This window comes from Balaenoptera ricei, chromosome X (genome assembly GCF_028023285.1).
Source record: "Balaenoptera ricei isolate mBalRic1 chromosome X, mBalRic1.hap2, whole genome shotgun sequence".
NCBI classification, from domain to species: domain Eukaryota; kingdom Metazoa; phylum Chordata; class Mammalia; order Artiodactyla; family Balaenopteridae; genus Balaenoptera; species Balaenoptera ricei.
In genome coordinates this window covers 9,590,565-9,595,678 of record NC_082660.1, presented here as the reverse complement: position 1 = coordinate 9,595,678, position 5,114 = coordinate 9,590,565, and the positions used below count along the sequence as shown (strand labels likewise).

Here is a 5,114-nt window from a genome sequence, read left to right as displayed (position 1 = left end):
GACCCAGCAATTCTACTCTTAGGTATCTACCCAAGAAGAATGAAAACGTATGCTCACACAAAGACTTGTAGCCCAATAACAGCATTATTCATAATAACCAAAAAGTGAACACAACTGAAATGTTCATTAACTGGTGAACGGATAAACACACTGTGGTATTTTTTTCATACAATGGAATACTACTCAGCAATAAAAAGAAGTATTGATACATGCTACAGTGTGGATAAACCTTGAAAACATTATGCTATATGAAAGAAGCCAGACACAAAAGACCACATACTGTGCTCACTTCAGCAGCACACATACTATTAATAAAATTTGAAACAATACAGAGAAGATTAGCATGGCCCCTGCGCAAGGATGACATGCAAATTCATGAAGCATTCCATATTTTTTCAGGACAATGGCAATACTATTGTAATTTATGCATGTATCAAGATAACACATTGTACATCTTAAATTTACACAATGTTACACGTCAAATGTATTTAGTTAAAAAAAGACCACATACTGCATTATTCCATTTTATAAAATGTCCAGAACAGGCAAATGATAGAGATAGAAAGTAGATTAGCTAGGGCCGGGGGTGTATGTGAGTGTTGGGTTTGGGGAGTAACTGCTAGTAAGTATTGAGTTTCTTCTGGGGGTGATGAAAATGTTCTAAAATTAGGGCATGGTGACGGTTGCACAATTCTGTAAATAAACTAAAAACCATTGAATTGTACACTTTAAATGGGTCAACTGTATGGTATATATATAATTTATATCTCATTAAAGCTGTCAAAAATATACATTGCATAGTTCTAGATGAAACGTTTCATGAATGGAAATTGAGGTTCACCTACCAGGCTAGAAACTTGGTTGGTAAGCTTTCACTCTTCTTCTTTTTATCAGACCTGAAAATGCAGGTCTGAACAATAAGAGATTTGTCCATACCTCTATGATCCCTTCCATTCCAACATTCTCTGCATCCTCAAAATTAATGAGACTGAGAGAGAGAGAGAGATGATATCAAGTTTTACAGGTTATGATTCCACTGCTGCTATGACATATAATGGAATCACAGATCAATTTACTCATTCATATATGTGCATATCAATTAGAAGGCAATCCTTCATTTTAGTAGATTAGGTGATAGCTACTCTCTGGATGATTCAGAAGCATTTGAAGTCTTCACACCTCAAAGAGTTCCCCTTTCTGTTCTGTCCCCAACTCCCTTAGCTTCTTTTGGCCTAGGCTTTGATTCTAATAGTTCTGTCAAATGTACACTACACAAAGTGTTTGATTAATGGATTTTGATCAAGATGGAGGGGAGATTCCAGTGGCTTGCCACAGAACCGCATTGTTACCAACATCACTGAAGACATTGACTCCTCATTCAATTTGTTAGTTACTCAAGGATAGGAGGGGCAGAATATTATGTAATAGAGTGAAGATTAAAAAGTATCTCAGTAAGCTGGAACAAAGTGCTGAAACAAACAAAATCAAATTAAATAAGAATAGATATATTGTAAAAGTTCAATAAATCCATTTCACATGAACAGAATGAAGGAGACCCAGCTTCATAATCACTCATTTAAAAGAAGTTGGTGGGATGTAAATTGGTGCAGCCACTGTGGAAAACAGTATGGAGGTTCCTCAAAAAACTGAAAATAGAACTACCACATGATTCAGCAATTCCACTGCTGAATATATATCCAAAGAAAATGAAAACATTAATTTGAAAAGATACATGGACCCCAATGTTCAAAGCAGCATTATTTACAATAGCCAAGATATGGAAGCAACCTAAGCATGCATCAACACATGAATGAATAAAGAAGATGTGGAGATATATATACACAATGGAATATTACTATGCCACAAAAATGAATGAAATTTTGCCATATGCAATGACACAGATGGACTTGGATGGTATTATACTAAGTGAAATAAGTCAGAAAGAGAAAGACAAATACTGTCTGATATCACTTATATGTGGAATCTAAAAAACAAAACAAACTAGTGAATGTAACAAAAAAGAAACAGACTTACAAATATAGAGAACAAACTAGCGGTTACCAGTGGAGAGAGGGAAGAGGGGAGGGGCAAGATAGGGGTAGGGGATTAAGAAATACAAACTACTGGGAATTCTCTGGCAGTCCGTCCAGTGGTTAGGACTTGGCACTTTCCCTGTCGTGGGCCCAGGTTCAATCCCTGGTGAGGGAACTAAGATCCTGTAACCCGTGCAGCGTGGCCAAAAGAAAAAAAAAAAAGAGAGAGAGAGAGATACAAGCTACTATGTATATTAAAAAAATAAGTTACAAGGATATATTGTACAGCCTTCCCGCATGTGGCCAAAAAAAAAAAAAAGAGAGAGAGAGAGAGATACAAACTGCTATGTATAAAATAAATAAGTTACAAGGATATATTATTGTACAGCACAGGGAATAGAGCCAATATTTTATAATAACTATAAATGGAGTATAACCTTTAAAAATTGTGAATCACTATGTTGTACACCTGAAACTTACATAATATTGTAAATCAACTGTAACTCAGTAAAATAGATGTTGTTGGGTTTTACATGCCAACAATTTCCATGTGAATGGGATATATGATTTATTTATAAAAAGAATATTATGGTAATGGCCAGCAGTAACAGAAGTGTAGAATCCAGTTGACCTTTGGAGTACCGCATACAATACTGAAGGTAACATTTTAAGAGGTATATTACAGAGCAGTCATTCAACAACCGCCAACAAATAACTGAGGCAGCAGCATCAGACACCACGCTTGGGACAGGGAATATAGGAAAACACAAGAAAACAAGGTCCTTGTCCTTGTGAAGCTTGTAGGCTACCAGGAAGGCAGGCCTTGATTCAGTCATTATGAGCACAGTGAGTATTACAGAGGGAGAGGGCAGGGCTCATGAGAGCAGGTAAGGGCAGGCCTAGCCTACATGTCCTTCCACAGGAAGGTAACCTGGAATGGTGAGGGGTCGGGAAACAGTAAGGCATAGTTGAGAGGTGTAGGGATAGATAATCTAGACGAGAGAGAATTGATAGGGTGTGACTGAAGTGTAGTTATGTGGATGAAGAATCAACCAGAGGGAAGAATTAGGATCAATAGGGAAAGATTACAAGAAGAAGACTTTCTGTGTGGATAACTTCCTCAGACAACAGAGGAGGTGACTTAATACAGTACTGCAGTGAGCTTGCCAACACAAAAAGTATTCAAGCTGATGACCTTGTGTTGAACTAGATCGGGGTCAGCATTTTCTGTAAAGGGCCACAGAGTAAACATTGTAGGCTTTTCGGTCTACACAGTCTCTGTGGCAACTACTTAACTCTGCCACTGCATAAAGAAGAGGGTCACAGATAACATGTAAATAAATGAATGTGGCTGTCTTCCAATAAAACTGCACTTATGGACCCTGAAATTTGAATTTCATATAATCTTCACATGTCATGAAATATTCTTCTTTTGATTTTTTTCCAACATTTTTAGCTTGTGGGCTGAGGAAATACAGGCAGTGGGCCAGATTCAGCCCACGAGTTGTAGTTTGCCCATCCCTGGACAAGATGATGTTGGAGTTTGCTTCCAGTTCTGAGACTCTGAGGTTGAGTAAAACCTGACAGACATGGCATGTCTTTTTAAACTCATCATCTTTTTCCAATAATTATAACTATAGGTAACACTAATTGAGACCGAAGCATAGAGAATGTTTCACAGCAACAAACTGGTGAACTGGGATTTGAACCCAGACAGCCTGGCCCCAGAATCATTTTCCTGTATATTCTTTCAGCTGATCTATGCAACAAACCTAGAAGGTAAGCACTCTGGTCATGCCTGTGCTATAAGTGGGAAAATAGACACAGAATTGCTAGGTAACCTACCCACACTCACAAGGGGATAAGCGCTAGGAGCAGAGTTCAATCTGACCCAGGGGCCAGACACTTAGCACGCCCAGCCCCACCCCTGGCTATGAAGTTAGTTTAACAGATGAGCTGGGTTCAGCCACAGGTAAGGTCAAAATGGGCAGCTCATTGGCTGGCAAGTCTGGGAAATGGTGGTGGGCACAGCGTTGAGCCTCTGGAACTGCGGATACCGGGTGAACGTGGAAAGGCAGGAAGACTGAATACAAAGGGAATCTAGAAAAGCAAGGCAACAGTGCTGTCCCAAACTTGGGCCTAGGGGAGAGCCCTGCTTCAATTTCTCTTCTGTAAAATGAGGGATAATATTAATATTCACCAGTCTCACCCAAGGGTGTTGAGTAAATTAATTAATGCCAATACACTGCTTGAGGTGTTTAGATGGGAACAAAAAAGTCAACAACAGGGCAGTTGATTTGTATTTATTGTTGCATGTATTAAATTGTCACTCTCCTGGTCTTTGGGAGGCTTTATGAAAAAACAGCAGTATATTAATTATTCTCAGAACTATTCCTATCACCCGCAGAAAACCAAGTCTAAATGCCAGGAGGTGGTGGCGACTGAGAAGGTTTGGAGAGCCAAAGAAGTGCAATCTTTGAAGTCTCTTTACTACTTCCGTCAACCTATAATTCTGTCACAGGAAAGATGCGACCAACTTCAGCCTCCGTGTTGCCTTTTCTCTAAGAAACTGGAGTATAAACTCCCTGCGTTTAGGAGTTATGGTCAAACGAAGGTAGTTCACTGCCTTCTAGAAGGTACCATGTTGTAGAAAGGAGAGGACTGGCCAGATGAGGCAGGAGAGCTGGCTGGGCTGAGGCCTCAGCATAGAATTTAAGTAGGACACTGATTTCTGGTTCCCTAGTCCAGGAGGCCTTCTCTGATTTCCAGGCTGAGTTGGGTGTCTCTTCTCCGTACCTCAAGAGTACCAAGCACACCTCTATTATACTACACATGCCCTTTCAAAATTGTCGATTTGCTCATCTGGTAGACTTTTTTTGTCAAGGTTTTGTCTGCAACCACTGCAAAGCTGAAGAGATTGTAGGCTCCCAGTAAACATTCAATAACAATGAACTGTCCTTTGTTTGCTTACCAGGAAAATGGGAGAACAGGATAAGAGGGTTGTTAATGTCTCTTCTGGTCTTGAGATCTGGATGAAGACCACCGTTCAAACTCCCAAATAGACTCTCATACAGGTGGTTA

At 39.5% G+C, this 5,114-nt stretch overlaps 1 non-coding gene across 1 annotated transcript; it reads left to right on the top strand.

Annotated features, from left to right (window-relative positions):
- The first annotated feature begins 292 nt into the window (after positions 1–292).
- On the top strand, positions 293–395 carry LOC132358107 (U6 spliceosomal RNA). The gene has a single exon (XR_009500461.1). It is a non-coding gene; the product is annotated as a U6 spliceosomal RNA (small nuclear RNA).
- The last annotated feature ends 4,719 nt before the right edge of the window (positions 396–5,114 follow it).